General features: G+C 43.8%; 1 long non-coding RNA gene across 1 annotated transcript; it reads left to right on the top strand.

Annotated features, from left to right (window-relative positions):
- The first annotated feature begins 300 nt into the window (after positions 1-300).
- Positions 301-11,255, top strand: LOC131486213 (uncharacterized). Its single transcript, XR_009249239.1, has 4 exons — positions 301-386; positions 883-1,054; positions 4,839-4,965; positions 10,861-11,255. It is a non-coding gene; the product is annotated as an uncharacterized LOC131486213 (long non-coding RNA).
- The last annotated feature ends 7,609 nt before the right edge of the window (positions 11,256-18,864 follow it).

Genomic DNA, 18,864 nt, shown 5'->3' with positions numbered 1-18,864 from the left:
TCAGATGAACATAGCAGAGCAGGGGTAGGGCAGGGTTGGCCTGCACACAGAGGGAACATCAGGGTGTATTATGAACATCATATCAGCCTCAGTCCTCAGCCCTGCTCACCTCTGTCCATGGTGTACCCAATGCCCAGCACTGTGGTCACTCTGGGTTACTGCTGGAGGGGCTGCTCAAGGGCAAGTACATGACCTGGGCCCCGAACAACACATCACCCATTGTGTCTAGCATCACAATAGAGAGCATGACCCAAGGGAATGAGACAGGGGAGGCAGAAGCCTTGACATAGAAGGAGTAAATACCAACCAGACTGTAGGACACAGAATTCAGCGTGATGAGGGTAGCTGTGGGCCGCACCACTCTGCAAGTCTTCAGAGTATGAGAGGTAGTGCCAGAGCTCAGAGTTTCAGAACAGAAAAGGGAACTATTGTTGGGGGGGGGGGGGGGGGGTAAGGAGAGGCAGATGTGGAAAATCTCCTTCCTGGGGCAGAGGATTTGAGAAGCCAAGGGGCATGGCCTAAGGTAATGCAAGAGAACCACGCCTTCTGGTGATTCCAAATAAGAAATCAGCCCTTCTCACGGCAACAGGGGCACATGCACTGGAAGCAGCCCACTAGGACACAGAAGCAGCATGGGACTTCCGATTCGGTGGGAACTGGGCTTTCATTTTCACTGAGCCACTAAATAGCTGGGTGCCCCTGGGGCAAGTCACTCTACCTCTCTGGGCCTCCATTTCCTCATTTATAAAATGAGTAGACTGAGCTAGAGAGAGATGGTTACATACTATATAGCCCTTTTTAGCTCTAACATGCTAAGACAGCATTCATTCCCCATCACAGCTGTAATGTGACAGCATTTGAGGCTTTCCTTCCTCCACTCAGTCCAAGACCTACATGGCGAGGGCAAGCACATGCATTAGAACCTAGAAGTATTTTGTGGAAATGGCATAAGCAAAGCATCTAAGACATTTATCAAGAATATCTGAATATCAACCATCAAGCCCCAGGCCGAGGGGAGCTGGGAATATTTCAGGGCACATTAACCACTGTTGTGGTAAGTAATTATGCACACTGACTTTGAGTCTGTTTCAACGGTCACATCTCAGAGTGTAATTCCTGCACTGTTTCCAGGGAGGGACGGACCCGAGCAAGTGCTAACGAGTCTTCCTAGAGTCTGAACTATGGACTGGTAATAGCTGGCATTTCAAAAATGTAGCCTTTTGTTTCTTGAAAAACTGCTTAAAAGCATTCACTCCCCCATCTCTGATCCTTCTCTGAAAAAGAAAACAATAAATATGATTTCAATCCATTGTGTTAATATCAGGATGCACACACAGAAGTGCCTGGATCCAGCGTTGAGCAAAAACCCATCTGTGATGCCAAGCGCTTTCTGTCTGTCAATAGACAGAAAGAGGACATTAACACTTTCGGGTCTCTTGAGAAGTGAGAGTTCAGTGGTCACTTGCTCTCACTATGTAGTTGAAAAAAGATCATATCTGTATGTGCAGTGCTATCTGAAAAGAAAAAAACAACTGATAAAAATGTATTGGAATAACTTGACAGATTTAAATGTGTATTTTCCCTGAAAATAATTTATCTCTGCTGAGACACCCATTATTGAAACCGCTAGCCTAACTGATCTAAATTCCCACTGTTTGCCATTTGCTCCAAACCTTATCCATGTCCCAATTAAAATCTCTGCTGGCAAACACTACGAGAGATGTCAGGGCAATTTTCATAAAAGAGTAAAAGAAGATCACACAGAATTTTTAACAATCTATTAGTTGGCACAAAGACAAAGAGGGATACGGATGGACCCTGTTGGGGAGTGGGCACTTGAAGGATTATTTTTCTGATCACCCAAACTTGGCCTTCTTAGATCGGAGAGTTTATCTAATAAATCAATCAATCCATCAATCAATCATTATCATTTACCTAAACCTAATAGGGAAGTGTTACAATGTTTTGGAGGTAGAGATGACGCACATGATATAAGGCCCTGCCGTTCAAAGTGTGGCCTTATACCAGAGCATCTCAGCATCACCCAGAGCCTATTCGAAATTCAGAATCTCAGGTTCTGCCCGGGTCTCCTGCATCAGAATCTGCATTATAACAAAGTTCAAGGTTGAAGTGATTCATGTCTTTATTAAGGTTGGGAAGCATAAGTAGCATATGTGGATTTAAGAAACTAAAAGTAGGGGTGTGTGTGTGTGTGTGTGTGTGTGTGTGTGTGTGTGTGTGTGTGCACGCGCGTGTGTGCGCACACGCGTGCTGGGGGTGTGTGGGTATGTGTGAGGGGTTGTGTGCTGGAAAAAAAGAAAGGGTCAGGAGCCGAGTGTAAATGTCGAATTGGGATTTTGAAACCATCCAGATTTTGAAACCATGCTCCCAGCCACCAAGCTGTTCTGCCCAAAGAGATCATCTCTATGGTGAATCTCACGCCCAGTTTCTGCTAGAATATCTGCAGTGAAAAGTACCTCATTCATTCTCACAGGGCAACCAGTTCTGTTTCCAGTAGTTAGCCCATTTTCAAATGGCTCTTGTGAGTGTTCCTAAACTGTCAGCTCCAGGCCACGATCACCTAAGAAACATCCTCTGTCACACCTGCTGTGTGACCTCAGCCATGTTACTGAACCTTAGTGTATGTGTCAGTTTTCTCGTCTCTGAGATAGGGTAACGGATAGTACCTGTGTCGGTCTCATGAGTTTTGTGGAGATCAGATACAATAAACCATAGGATGCCCCAGTCCATGCTTGAGGACATGCAGTAAGTGCTCAATGAATGCCACCTATTATTATTCCCAACTGAAATAGTCTTCCTTCAAGAAAAGGCATGAGAGAAAAGGTAGAGCTTAATTGTCTCTTTGAAAGGACAGACAGAATTCAAGTCAGCCAAAAGAGCATTCTGGGGACCTAGGACCTGAAAGCACGAGGTATCAGACTTGGGAATGCCAAAATAGAGAGCAGTAAAGGTTTTAGTCTGACTAGAGTGCAAGGTGTGCGACCTAATGAGCAAAAAAGCTAGAAAGGTAAGTGAAGGACGGATCATGCATCCCAAAAGTCTGAGAAGAGAGGGCTGGGAGCTGGGCAGTGTGAGATCAACCAAGGCACCGTTTTAACCGAATCTTGAGCCGAAGCAGTAGCTCAGAGGAAGGCACAGGAGTCTGATGTCAGAAGGCGCGTACATGCGTTCCGTATTAGCTTGACCCATATGGTGTTGCCAATGCTACATTGCTTTTAACCTAGAAGAACAGCAGTTTCATTTGATTCAACATGATACAGTCCTTCCTTACCTTTAATGTGTAAGGTGTGTGGGGGAAGAGGGGGAGTCGAGGGGGCAAATCCGCCCTCTGTAGCCACCTCAGACTTCCTCAGAAGTTGAGCACGCCGAAAGAAGAGGGATTAGGAGGCACAGGCATGGCATGCTAAGTAAACAAAAGGTGTTGTTTACTTTCTGGGTGTCCCAGACCCCTGGCACCACAGTGGTCAGAGGCAGCTTTGTCTGCACATCCACTTTCCAGAAGCATCCACCGTTCACTATTGATGTAGGCAACCCAAGAACCTTCTCACCCTCTGCCCAACTCCAAGACTTTTGCCCAGGATTCAAATGTTAACTTTGCATAGAGCATTTGCAATCATTTGGGTCAAAACTAAATTTAAAACAAAACCCTGGGCTCCTTCCCATGGCCTAAAAGGACAGTTTAGGAAAAGGCAGGAGGGAAGTGATTTATTAAAAAGGAAAAAAAATGCTACCAAGATATTTCAAAATAACGGCAGCTGCATGCACTTCCAGTCTGTGAGGGCCTTGTTCGGGGCCCATTTTGGTAACGACGGGAAACCGCTGCTCTCTCTTTCCCAGGCATATGTTTAAAGCGCCCTGCAAATGATTTCATGTTGGATCGAGCTTCATTACTCACAGTTCATATTTGGTCTAAATTACAGTAAATGTTATTTCAAGGTTTACAAGTTAATTATTATAGTATAGTATTTACTCCATTATATAGTAATTACTGCAGTATCTAACGCCTAAAGGGTTTTCCCCCGTATATGAAGGACACAGAATATTTTAGAGTTTTTTCAAGCAGAACAGGGCTCACTGGTGTGTGTGTGTGTGTGTGTGTGTGTGTGTGTGTGTGTGTGTGTGTATGCGCGCGTATGTGGGGTGGGGGCTGGGAAGATGGGCATGCAAATGCCCACATTCTTTCAGATGCAGGGTCACAGGGGCCGCCAGCAGCCAAATGCGTTTCGACCTCCCCGGGAAGTAGCCAGTTTCTGCTATTTGTAGGGGCGAAAGAGATCGCGCTGACTCCCACAGATATGCAAGATGCCCATCCCACCTCCGGCAGGCCGCGACTGTACAGAGCCGAACAAAAAACGCTTTCGACCTACAGATGAACCAAGACTGGGTTTGCTCATCTCTGGGAGGCAGCTGCCTGAAAGACCTCACTTGCAATGTGGCTCCCCCTCTTCTGGCTTGTTGCAAGGGTTTATGTGGTCTCCTTGCACACGCTCTCTCCCCAACACCCCACCCTTGCCACAGAAGGGTCAGCTATGTGACACCAGATAGCCCCCTGCTCTGGGCTACATTTACACCTCTTTGCTCCATTCCAGCCCACTCTTTGTTCTGGCTGCCAAACCCAAAATGGATTCCATAAGTATCCTGCTTCCCAAATGTTGGGCCAAAAGGCGGCCTGCAGGTCTGGGAACCCTAGGGGCCTGACAGGCAGTCGAGCTGAATGACAGGCTCGGGATCAAACCACATTTTTGTCCTCTGACTGCAGCCGAGCATCTTGGGCTCGTCAGATGCAGCTTCCTCTTGCAATGTCCTCTCCTCCCCAGAAGCCTGACCGCTGTTACCTTGATAAATGCTGAGCAGATGGAAAAGGAGAATTTGGCAATCACAGAAGCATCACGTCCCTTGACTCTGGCCCCTCTTCAGGAGGAGAGAACAGATCATGGAGACCAGGTGAGTCAATGTGCCTTGAGTGTGCACTTACTGTGTGTCTGGCCCTGAAGCTAGCAGAGTCGGAAAAGAGAAATGGTTGACATTTCTAGCACATGCTTTCTTCTACTGCAAAGGATTCCACAGCTCAGCCTTCTCACTGGCAGGGTAGGCAGAGACAGAGGGGTGAAGGGGGAGAAACTGCCGGTGTGTTTTTGCCCAAAGTGCTCTCGACACATTTTCTTTTTTGGCAGATGGTGGCAAAAAAAAAAAAACAAAACAAAAAAACAAAAAAACAAAAAACAAAAAAAACTGGAGGGTTTAAGTAAAAACGTTCCCGGAGCTCGCAGATGGGTGTCCGGTTTTCAGATGGCCCCTCATGCACTGAAGCACACGACTTGCCCTTCCTGGACTGGCTCACAGTGGGCCAGTCTAGCGATTGTTCAAGAGACAAGTGTTTGGCCAGCGGGCACTGGAGGGTACTTACCCCTGCCCTTTCTCATTGCCCTGGCCCTCTCCTTAATTGTCACAGCAGCAACTGACTCCTCACCAGCCAGTACACCCTCCCCATCCATTTGCACAACGGACATCTCAGCACATCTAACTCTCCGGCTCTAAATCCACAAGTGGTTTCCCATTACTCATAGAGTATATCCCACTTCCTTGAATGGCTAAGCACACCTTGCACAGCTGGGCTCTGCCTTCCCTCACCATTTTCTTTCCTGAAGTTTTTAAGATCCAGCCACTTGGATATCCATTTAGTCCCTTGAACCTTCTTCTGCCCTTTCCCATCTTTGGGAGTTTACTTATGGTACTCTTACCACCTTCGCCAACCCACTCCTCTCTGACCTCCTTCCAGTGCCTCTCTCTGACCTGTCCTTCACATCTCACCCCAGGGATCTTCCCAGACATCTAGAACTCAGGCACCTCCCCATTCTGAACCCCTCCAGTGACTCACATAACTCCTCACTCTAACAGTCATCATACTCTGTTGTATTCAGCTGTTAAATACCTTTCTGCTCAGCTAGACCATAAGCTCTATGAGGACAGAGATCACATCTGCCCTGCTCATTCCCAGCAACTAATAAAGTGATCGGCCATGGTTTTGCCATGGCAATGGCAATGACATGTTTACTGAAAGAGAGCATTCTTGAGTGAATTCCAAAAATGCTAAGTGAAAAAAGTAGGCAGTTTGGTATATCACTGAGTGGAGAAACCTGGTAATAATGAGAGTTAATACCTACTTTGCCAAACACTGTACTATATTTACACTTCACAACAACACGGTATGGGATAGATGCTCTGATTATACCTCTTTTACAGAAAGTAACAACTGAGGTGCAGGGAGCTTGAGGAATATGTCTAAGGACACCCAAGTCATAAAGGGTGGAACCATAATACAATTTCAAGCAGTTGGATCCAGAGCCCGCACACTGAACCATTCATTCCGCTAAGTTAACTCTTGCTAAACTTGACGTGGAGGAGAAGAAAGGGCATTAGGCACCCCTCAGTCCTTTCCTCCTTCTCCTACTGTCTCTCTGTGAACAAACTGTTGCTGTAATGAACATATATTTAATGTGAGATGAGAATAAAGTATATCAGCTCCCTAATCACTTCATACACACTCTTTCACTACCTGTCACATCTTTACAATACAGCCAAAGCATTTTCAGCAGCAGAGATAATTAGGAAAAAAAAAGTAACAAGTTTTGGCAGAACAAATGATTATCAAAGAGAAGGACTCATATTTGTCCCCACCGGTCCTGTCAGTGCTTGAACCCCAGCGTAGGACCACCAGGAAGAGGATGTCTCCTCCTTTTCTCCTTGTAAGTGTTTCCTCACCATTTTCTGCTCCTCCCACTCCCCTCCCCAAAATGCACGGTCACATAAGATACATACAGACTTGGACTAGAGAGCTAGGTAAGGGCTGTGGCAACTCATAAAATTCATTAGGAATGCCATCAGAAGGTAAACCACCCCCCCCCAGCGGAGTTTTAGCATCCAGCTGTGCCTAGCCACCAGACTTCAGAAAGGAGATGGGGAGCTGAGATAAGAAGAATCCATGAGGCCATCCCTGGTTCTGGAGGCCTCCATTCCTTGCTTGTTTCTAATGTCACCACCTTGGATTCCCAGCATGGGCCTCATTCGGTCCCCATCTATTTGCCCCATCCTTCTTTCCATGGACATAACCATTCTAGCAAGCTCTGAAAGATTTCTGTCCAGTAGGACTTATCCTATAAAAAGTTTTCATTCATTAATGTTAAATACAAATAAAATTTTTTTTCTTCCAAAACACTTCACTGAACTGCCAATTAATCAAGTTTCCTTCCGTATTTCACTTTCTTTTTATCTGTGTGGCAACAAATAATAATGTCTACTTTGAATGTTAACTATTTAATTGGACATCACAGAGTTAGCTGAGTCACTGGTGATCTCGGGAAGGGGCAGTTTATCCCTCTTCTGTGGTGCCAGTTGCCGTTTTTATTTACTCCAGGCTCAGCTACCTCCAGTCTACAATACCCTTGAGTGGTCTCGACCTTGAAAAACCAAGGGAAAGAGATTATACTTCAGAGTCACAGTCCCCCTAAGTGTAATCCTGGCTTCGGCATTCCCAACTCTATACTTTACACAACTAGGATTAGATAGAAAGAATATGGAATGTGCTCTTCATAACATTCGTTATAGAAGAAGCATTCAAGTAACAGTCACTGTGATTATTTATGATGATCTTTTTTATGGTACCACACAGCAAGCTCCTATGACATATGCTATTCTGCTGCCCAAAGCCTGCTAGTTACCTGCTATCAATGTCCTTCAGAACATAGAGGGTGAGCAGTTACATAAATGTTTTTCCTTCTATCATTGGTCTCAAAGATCATCACGGTGGGACTTTAAAGGATGGTTGGAGAGAAAAATCAGGGTTTGTTGTTGCCCCCACTCTCCTTAACAAAATCCGTGAAGTTTGACTCTGTTCTCTAGGCTTAATTAGGCTACATCAAAAGAGTTCTACTCCACGGTGGAGATAAATTCCATTAGTGACCCTGCTAAAGCAGATGTCCTTGGGAACACTTCCTCCTGACCTAAACCCTTGTCCTATGTCTGACACGTGTCCCTGTGAGACACCACATCCTCCTAAAGCTGCAGCGTCCCGAGCTGACGGGAGAGATCTGACCTATGGCTGCCGGCATACAGTTGAACTAGGCTTTTATTTTTACGTTATTCCATAATCTATTTAAACTTTCCCAATTTAAATGGAAGACAGGAGATAAGTGATACTAATGCCTGAGGTCAATATTTTTATTTTTTAAAACTCTGAATCCTATGGAATACAAGAAAAGGAGGAAATACTGGCAAGAGTTATTTTTACCTTCCACCTCAACTTCTTTTGTTCAAGTGCAGACACAGGACACAGAACACTTTTGTATTTTGTGGGTGGTAGACTTTTTTTTTCTTCTTCACCAGGACCCAAATTATCTCCAAGTCCTTACATCCATTAGCCTAATTAATATTAAGAACATATGCATATGCAAATAAGCCCCTCTTTGCCATATATTTCACTTTATAAGACAGGTTGAAGGGTGGTTGGTGAGTCAATCAAATGTCATAAACTGGCTATGCATAAGAGCTCATTAATATTAATTGGGGCGTGGGCATTGTGCAGTAGTCCATGCCTCCATTAGAGACGGGCCCCTTGCTTTAATTGTTCCAAAGATTTTGAAAACCAAAGCCTCTGACCTGATTTAAATATGTAATCCACCCCCCCCCCAGGTAGTCTACTGAGCAGCATCAGAAAGGTATTAAAAAAAATACAGAGCAGACCTTTTCTAAGACAGATGGCACACAATGAGGTTAGAAAAAGTATCTTGAGATCCAACCTGCAAGAACAAAAAAAAATTGCTTGCATTGTTGTTTTCATTATCTTGCTTCTGTCATTTCATGAGCTTTGTATCTTGCAAGGAAAGAAAGAAGGGAGAAAAACTGTGAAATTAATCTTTTGTGCATGGCCTGATAAAGAAGAGACATGCTCAGACAAAAGATAGACTGAGAGAAGGTACCGTGATTGATGACTAAAGTAAAGGTGTCAGAAGAGTATTATGTAAATTACTGGAGGCACACACCATTTCAGAGAGAATGAGAGGGAAGAGCAGGCAGGGGGAGCGAGGGAGAGGGAGAAGGCGAGAGAGGGAGTTAAGGTACTGAGAGTGAAAAAAGGATTGCAGAGTCGATGTCACCAAAGAACTGGTCCCCAAACACCCATTTCTTGCCATCTTTCATCTCCTCCGACAGGCTCACCTCACACTCTCTCTAGGTTGCAGGATGTAACAAAGCGGGTGGGGGTGGGGGAAGAACTGTCAACATTAGCATGATTCTAGTCAAGGCAAGGTTTAGGGAAAGCAGTGTCTGAAGTGAAATCATCAAGGAAGGAAGTTTCAGTTAAAGGGGAAAGGGATCCGGCTGGCAAATTCATGTGCCTGTGTGTGAGGCGAGCCACGGAGGTGGGGACAGGAGTCGGGCCACTCTCATTCTTCATGCTGGAGAGGGGCTGTGGGAGGGCCTCTGTCCTTCCCCCAAGTCTCTGGTTAGATCTCCACATCTGTGTCAGGTGTATGACACGACCACCGTACAAAGGTGGGTGGATAGAGACTCAAAAGGCCAGGGGCCGGGAGCCACGTTACAAAAATCTCTACGTAATGAAATGAAGGCGAGTGTTCAAAATTGCCTCCATTTTCCTGCCTGGAAGAGATGCAAAGCAACAGAAGGATCACATTCAATCATGCGAATGGGTTTTGCCCCAGTGACCCTTGTGTGCAGGCTAGTCTGTACCTCCCCGCTAACAGTATTCAAAAACCTCTCGCTTAGAAGTCCAGTGCTGGCACCTACGGGTTTCTAAAAGAAAAAGAAAACAAACAAACAAACAACAACAACAACAACAACAACAACAAAACCTTCCAAATTCTAGCAAACCATATCTGGAAAGAGCAACGTTGGTATTCAGGGAGAACTCACCAGGCAGGTTGTTTACAGCCAGCCCCGTTCTGACCCTGACTGGAATAACATTTGAACCCAATTTGCTGGGGCCTGAGCAGTACCGGTGGCTAAATATTTTAAATATCACCCCTTTGAAAAGTCCAGAGATGAAGCCAATGTCTAGATCAAGATTTTCTCCACACCTGCCCTCCCTTCTCAGCAGGGTGTGAAGGTAAAGATAATAAAATGAATCTCCATTCATTAAAAGCACAGAGGGCCTCCAAGTACTATAAAGATTAGGGTAAAACCTCGACCCACCCTGAAACCCAAATGCAGTTAATCAATTAAAAAACAAATGATAGTAAAGTAAATTTACGTGAAAGCCCTGATTTTCCCATTTTGATTATTTTGGAAATCTTTGAAATAGTCAATGACTGAAAGGGTGGTCTAGGAATGGGGATAAAGGTGGACCAAATTTACACCCAAAAGCTGTCCCGTAATACACTCCCATTGGGGATATTAACACCCAAAAAAGTAGTCCCCAGTTCCACTCCCCCCAGCCCCAGAGTGGTCTCTTCCTCCTCTAACTGCCTGACCACTCATCCACAGCCATATGCTGCTTCCTTTATGTGTTCCACAGTCCACATTCTTTGAGCCCCTCTATGTGCCAGATTCTGTACAAAATGGAACAAGACACACTTTCTCTGGTGGAGCCAGCCTGTGACCATGTCTCCTAGCTCACAGTACTCACTTCAATGGCCAGGGCAGTGCCTGCTGCCATGGGATCAGGCCTTGCTTATTTAAACTGAATTACCCGAAATGGGGCTTGGCCAGAGATGCACCTGAGCATAAAGCCTAAACCAGGACGCTGTGCTAGAGAAGGCAAGAGATACAGGGGAAAGATGTCTGTCTGCTTTCATCCTCACACGATTTACCTTTGTCCTTCTTTAGGAATCCTTTGGTCTCACGGAACAAACCTTCATTCAAAGAAACTCAAGGGAGAAGTTTTATTACAAGAGGAGCTCAGAGGACCCAAAAGGGAGAAGTATATTTGGTCCTCAGGAGATAACAGAACCGCGGCCTGGAGAGGCGTCCAACTCCATATTTATATCTTTTTGTCTCCATATTTATATCTCTGTCTTACCTTCAGGCAGCACATGAGATTTTAACCACGTTTCTCTCTTTAGGTGTTCCTCCTCTCTCTCAGCAACCCCACTTCCTTTGCTGGCTTTCCTCACGGACTATGTTGAAGGCACCATAAGGATGGTAGTACCAGTGCTGTTACTATTACTACTACTAAAAATAGCAAGCAATTGAATAACGGCCAGAACTGTTCTGAGCACATCACACACATGAACTCATTTAACATGACAACCTTATTATTTTTATCTTCTATTATTTATGTTTAGTTCACTTGTTTATATGGCTTTTTTACTATTTGTTATTATTTTATTATTATTTATCTTTATCTCTAATTTCAAGTTGTGGAAACTGAGGCAAAGAGGTGACGCGCCCAGGACTGCAGAGCTGGGACGTGGTGGAGTCGGCATGGGAGCCCTGACAGACTAGCCTCAGAAGCTGTGCTTTCACCAACTGAGTTAGATTGCCCAGAACCCACTAGTTCCCATGACCTTCCAGATCCCGCTAAGGAGAACCAGCTGCATCCCGGACACTCTGGGGTATGGTCAGGGGCAGCAGGTCAGTTAGTAGGCCAAGCTGCAGGGGTGGTAACCAGACGATGCGATGTGAATGTGAGGACCCCAAGGAGGTAAACGTTTGTGCAAACATTTTCGTTGAAAACAATCTTTCAAACCCAGACTCCACCCAATATAACAAAAAGGCTCAGTGAGAAAAGTCTGGGTTGCCATAGGACTAGAGGCAGCTCATGACTGGCAATAACAATACACATGTTTCTTGTAGGAAATCACCTTTCAGCCTCTTGTACCCCAACTCCAAAAGGCCATGTCCAATTTGCTCTTTAGGTCGATGAAACAAAGAGTGAAAGCTAGTGATGGAGTGGCACAAAAGAGTAAAAGAACAACAGATTTTTGAATGGATGGGATTCCTCTTGCTCCCCACCCCAAAATCACTGACACCAGCGAAGAGTCCTGGGGCCGCCTGCCTCTGGTGCAGTGGTGAGGTGGACCAGATCTGATCGGGGGCCGAGAGGTCTTAGTTTTATTGCTGACCCCACTATTCCTTGGCCGCCTGATTCTGGGCCAGTCACCACACATTCTGGCCTCATTGCCCACCACTGTGAAGCTGGAATGTTAATATCTTTTCTCCCTCTCAGCTCTAAGTATCTGTGCCTAAGACCCCACACTTGGGTCCTAGAGCTCCTCCCCCAGGTGACTAAGGGTTTCCAGCAGGCACACTGACGTTCTTACTTCCTAAGCCCCTGTCTTCCTTCTCCCTGATCCATGGGTTCTCTGGAGGAAACAAAGCAATGACTGTAGCCATGGTAGAAATAGTTTTCTGCGGAAACCATACACAGTTGCAAGAGACAGATCCGTCTTCTCACCGAGTGTTCTCAGACACACTGGGAATGGTGACCGGTTTCCCAGGCATGTCTCCTGTGTAGGCCCCACCACACACGGTGCCATTTTGTTTTCTAACAGGTCCTCTCAGCCTTAGCCCTGAAGTCTTCTTGAGAAAGCTTTTTCCTTTCATACGTCTGACCTTATGATTCATCTGGCTCCTGTTTTAAAACCAATTATTACGTATTGTCTTTTGAATTTCACCCCTGACACCACTTTGCCCTGACTTAATTCTATGACTGGCTCTTATTCAAAACTTTCATTTTTGAGAAAGGTGTAAGAGCTGCAAAATGGCCTTCTTCTAGAAGCCCTGAGTAAAACAACAGCTCTAATGATCAAAAGTAGAGCAGTGGCATTTTGATGCACACTGATAAAATGTGTACTTGTTTCAAGTAATATGGATAAAAGGAAAACCAAAACAAAGGCCTAAAAGATGAGACAGAAGGGGTTCTGGGTTGTGACATCACATAGTAGGCTGAATCTTGCCCCTGAGCTCTGAACCAATGTTACCAAGTGTCCCTTAGGCCTTTCTGTATGGTCGTCCTGCCTATGCCACTGTCTCACTCAGTACTTTTGTATTTCCTCCGGATGTTCACTCACTACACACTAGTCTTCATCCTCCAACAAATTATCCAACAAATCTACTCAACGCTGTCTCATGAATGTCTCCCAAATCTACTCTCCTCTCTATACTCTGTCCAAATTGGTCTAGCACAGGTTTGCCTTCTCCCTCACCCAGTCTCCTGGAAGGCTTGGCTTCCAAATTGGTTCTCTTTGTTCCAGTTCTCCCTGTCTCTCATTCATTCTCCACAACGTATCCATGTTCTCCTAAAACAAAGGTCTGTTCATGCCACTTGTTGGCTTTCAAACCTCCAGTGGTTCCCCAGCAGATGTTGAATAAATTCAAACTTTTTGGAGAGGCATTGTAGCTCCTCCATGGTCTAACCCAACCTACTGTTTCAGCCCTTTCTTTTTGTCCACTACACCTGCTCGCACAGCAGATGGTGGGCTCACTCCAGGTTTGATTCTTCCAGAACATACTCTGCCCTTTCCTGCTTCTTCCTCTGCCCACGGTGTTCCCTCTCCTGAGAATGTCATTTTCTCTACTTCTAGCCTCCATGAAACTTTATCTAAATAAATGATACCCATCCTTCAGGCTCTAACACTCCCTAATCTGGAAAACAGCCTCAGCTTGCTGTCCAAGTGTGGTTCACTGTTCTCCCCCATGAGGCCCCTAGACTGGTGCTTCTCAAAGCTGGGGAGCTTTTAAAAATGCTGACTTCCTGGGGTACCTGTGTGGCTCAGTTCGCTTAACGTCTGACTCTTGACTTGGGCTCAGGCTCTCACGGTTCATGAGTTTGAGCCCCACATAGGGCTCTGCACTGACAGTGGGGAGCTTGCTTGGGATTCTTTCTCTCTCCCTCTCTTTGTCTCTCCCCAACTGGCTCTCTCTCTCTCTCTCTCTCACTCTTTCTCTCAAAAAAAAAAAGACAAAAAACAAAACAAAACAAAAAAGCTTATTTACTGTTCTAATTAAATCAAAATCCCTAGGAATGAGGTTTTGGGGAGTCATCATTTTGAAGCCCCCTCCCCACCCCTACCCCCGGTTGTTTTCATATTTCCCAGCTTTCAGAAGACTTGTTTAAGTATTTGGCTTGTATCTCTTCTACTTTTCACATTTAATTGGTATCTGTTTATTGAGTAAATATACCATGAACAACAAGTGTGCTATACGTAGGAATACTGCAATGAGTCAGGCCCAAGATAAAAAAAGTAATAATAATATGGAATAGGAATTATATTTTATCATGTTTTATAATCTATTATAAAAATACATTATAGGGCCACCTGGATGGCTTAGTCAGTTAAGTGTTTGACTTCAGCTCAGGTCATGATCTTGTGGTTCGTGAGTTCAAGCCCCACATCGAGCTCTCTGTTATCAGCACAGGACCCGCTCCAGATCCTCTGTCTCCCTCTCTCTCTGCCCCTCCCCTGCTCACTCTCTCTCTCTCAAAATATAAAATAAATATTTTTTAAAAATACATTATAATAAAACATAATACCTTATATTCTAGCCATTTGTGTACATGTCCTTCTAGTGCTTCCTTGAGAAAGACTATTTCTCATTTATGTTTGCATCTTTCAGCACCTAATACAATGACTCATATTCAATAAACAGATGGTTATTTCATTAATATATTAATGTGTTAACTTTGGGATTAATGGAATGACATTTAACTCCAAACTCATCTGGCCTGAAAGACACAGGAAGTTGTCTTTGCACTGCTGATTCTGAAACCGTGTCTCATGCCATCACCTCACGGACAAAGATTGGTTAGCTCCAACACTGGCCGGTGCCCACAGGGGAAAGCCTGCTGACCTCTGAATCAAACTTCCACAGGCCCCACGTGAGTTTGCCGACTTCTGACAAAGGCCCGGACTTAAGCTACAATCCTGATAACTCTTTAAGGGGGGACAGATCACCAAGTTAAGCAGTTTCCATTTTCCAAACACTAGCTCAGCCCCCAGCTCTAAGAAAAAGGAAGCACAGGGATCCCTTTCACCTGCAGGCAAGGAGAGGGAGACCCAGAGCTCTGGGTTCTGTATGAGGTCAGAGTATCTGCTGGCCCACTATTGTGGCTGTGTGCACCTGGGAGAGAAAATGATAAATATGTGGAGCCCTTAGAAAGTTTCATTTTGTGCCTTTACCAGGACTTTGAGATAAAACTGAATACCTCACACTCCGCAGCAATGATGATTTCAACTTTCAAAAAGAATCAACATCCCTCTGAAGAAGCAGAAGAGTGAATGGTTTTTTCAAGCTTCCTGATTCAAAACCATTTCCCCTTTAAGAAATTCAAGGACCCACAAACACTGTCCAAATGGCACAGTCATACATGGCAACGTGATTGTCATAGTTCTTGTAAAGTTAAATATCTGAAATGGTCACCTAAACCCTGCTGAGGTGAGAAATTAACAAAAATCACAATTGCAAAGTGCCTAAATTTTACATCGTTCATCTTCCCTTTCCCTTTGTTGTAAATAAAACTTTGAAGGGGAAACATTATTTTCATTTTGTCAGATTTGTTCCCTTCTTTTTCTTTCACATCATTGAAACTCCCAACCAAAAGATGAAATAAGGAGAATCAACCTTAAAGCTGAACCTATCGATTCTACCTTCCTTTCAATTTTCTCCTTAAAATGCTTCAGATGAATAATATTTCACTTCTCAGAAAAGAGAAAATTGATATCCTGGGCAAGCCGTAATGCTAATGAACATTAAAAGTCCCAGAGAATCCACCTTTTTAAAAATGATTAGCTTAAGTGGGGGAGGGGATTAATTCTCAGTAAAATCTTGACGCACAATGTCAGTTTTGTGCTCTTGCCCTATTCTGAGGCCACCTGGAATATTCTCAGCCACAGCCTTAGGAACCAAGAGACCCCATGCTTTATGCCCAGCCCCTTACCCGTCCTATCATTCCCTGGAGAAAAGTCTTTGTCAAGAGGCCTCTCTCTCTCCTCCTCTCCACCGAAATGTGAGTCTTCAGTCTCCCAAGGCCATGCTCTTCACTGGTCCATTCATCTTATTGGTGTATCAGTGACTTCATATGAGAAATTAGCATTTTCAAAGGGGCCTCCTGGAAATACTTTTACCCCCAAAAAAGGACTTTGATAGTGACAAGATGCCAAGCCACAGAAATGATGTTTGGGGGTAACACTCTCCTGGTGTTCTCCAGCTTACTCCAGAAAGCCAGCTACCTACTTTACATCCCCACAGTGCTGGCCTTATTTGAAAGATTGAAAGTCTCTTTACACAGATTCTCTCAAAGGAAGTTGTCACTTTAGGCTGCACAAACCAAAACTCTTCCAAAATCAGGTGCTTGGGGAAAAAAAAATTGAAGTACTTTTAATAATTTAAATGGCTCTTCTCTGCACATGCCCAGAACCCAAATCCCTTTTCTAACTGAAGTGCTTATATAAAAATTTGACAGCTCTTATAATTTTAAATTGCTCTACACTGAGTATGCCTAGAACCTTGATCACTTCCAAATTCAAGGGCTTATAAAAATTTGAAGCACTCCAATAATTTTAAATTGCAATGCACAGTGTAGAGTGATTTAAAATTATTGGACTGCTTCAATTTTTTTTAAAAGGTCTTCAATTTGGAAGCGAGTCAAGCAGCATTCTAATACAGTAGTTTAAGACATAGTGTGCTAATCTAAAACTTAACACCTAAAAATAATGAAAATTAAACCACACGAGCTTTTTTTCCTCCTTCCTTCCTTCTTTTTTTTTTTTTTTTAAATAGGGGAGGGACACTTAAAAAACACCTGAAAAGTTGAGAAGTGTCTGGAGAAGAGAGTTAAAGTTCAGGCCATAGAGGGAAAAAGATGGTGGGGAGGGTGGGGGGAGGCTACAAGTAAAGGCAGGAGAGCTAAAGAGGCAAGGACAGTTACATCACAGACGTCTTGTCCAGCCCTGGAGGTCATAGATGGGAAACAGAAAATAGGAAGAAATCAGAAGAGCCAGAACTGGACGAAGGAAAATGTGAATACAACTTTGAGCACTACGTTCCAGAAACTTTTCAATATCTAGAGATGCAAATTGCACAGCCACTCCCTCTAAAAATGACTCCTTTATGGGGCGCCTGGGTGGCTCAGTCGGTTGAGTGTCTGACTTCAGTTCAGGTCATGATCTCGCAGTTCATGGGTTCAAGCCCCACGTTGGGCTCTGTACTGACAGCATGGAGCCTGGAGCCTGGAGCCTGGAGCCTGCTTCAGATTCTGTGTCTCCCTCTCTCTCTGCCCTTATCCCACTCACGGTCTGTCTGTCTCTCCCTCTCTCTCAAAAATAAATAAACATTAAAAAAATATTTAAACATGACTCCTTTTGTGGTTGTATTGTTGTTTGTTTTTCTGATGAAGCTCTCAGATGGAATTAGTATCTGTACTGACTCAAGGTTTCCTCTCATAATTTTGGTTGAGATGGCTTTTAGAAGCCTGGCTAATCATCCAAAATTTCCCAGTCACAGCCACTTACAAGCAAAAGACACATTTTTAAAACTATTTTTCCATGGTGATCTGCACCTCTTTTTTGCTCAGGATAGCTATCTAGGTGGGTGTTCTTTGTTTCCAAAGTTATCAATGTTCTTTTCTCCTAACCTTTTCTTCCTACCTACTTCCTAATTTCCTTTCTGCCTTTCTTTCCCCTCCATCACTACCTCTTTCTTCAACTACCGGAAACTTCACAAATTTAAAGATTATAATGATTTTTTTTTTTTTTTTTTTACTCAATGGCCCTTTCTAACTCACCCACAGGGCAAAGCTGCAGGTTACAGCAAGCAGTCACAACAATGTGGAGACCCTGAACAACATCCCCTTGATAAACAGCATCTGTTGTAAATAGGTTCTCTCAGCATTTACCATAAAGAAACCTGAGCTTTTAAACACCATCTAAATGTGCTTTATTCCATTTACTTGTTGTGAGCTGTTTTGCTCTACTGGCTAGATAACATGTGTCTTAAAATATTGTGTAAATACATATATAAATGATAGCCTGTAATATTTCCCAGGGACCCACGGCAATCAGGGCTCAAATGAAAAGAAGTCTATAGATGCTGAATTTTGGCACCTTTCCCACCATAAAAGACCAAGCATATGATATTGTCTACAGAATGGAAAAAGAAAAAGAGCATAACATAGTTGAGAAAAGGTGGGGTAAGCACAAAAACAAAAATGTTATTCATCCAGAGACGTGAGGTCCCTAAGAAAAGGACAGGAGGAGTTGTAGACCTGAGCAAAATTAAATGGTAGGAAACATTTTAATGGGAGAAACTTTGGAAGAAAGTTAGTGAAGAAGAGCAGGAATTTAGAGCATGTTAGATGGAAACAGCTCTGTACACTTTTCTTCTGAGCTATGTGATGTTCCCCTGTGCCCTGGACAAGAGGTGCCTCAAACATAAGCAACACACTGACCTTGAGCCATGCCGTGGAACAGCTTAAAATACACCATGCTCGTTGGTTCTACTGGCCTCTTCATGAGTCTACCCAAGACTTTTTGTAGATAAACCTGGACCCCGTAGTTAAATTGTGGTTGTGTATAATTTCCAATTATTTCCCAGTTTGGATGATAGCTTACTGTTATTTCTCACAACAATAAAAAAATAAATTTAAAAGTCTATTGGCAGCAAAGAATATTAGGCATTAAATTTCAAAATAGATTAAATTGAATGGTTGAAGTTCAAGGTAATCTGGAGCCTTAAAAGTAATCTAGAGTCTAGCATTGAGTGGGAAGAAGAAAATAAATATGAAGGGATAAAATACCTCAAATCAGAATTTTCTTAATGGATATATGAATATAACAAACAGCCTGATCCAGAATCTAGACCTTGACTAGTATTTGGGTAAGGGCAGGTTTG

Source organism: Neofelis nebulosa, chromosome 9 (genome assembly GCF_028018385.1).
Source record: "Neofelis nebulosa isolate mNeoNeb1 chromosome 9, mNeoNeb1.pri, whole genome shotgun sequence".
NCBI lineage: Eukaryota > Metazoa > Chordata > Mammalia > Carnivora > Felidae > Neofelis > Neofelis nebulosa.
The sequence above is the reverse complement of the archived record's forward strand: the minus strand, read 5'-3'. Positions and strand labels throughout refer to the sequence as shown.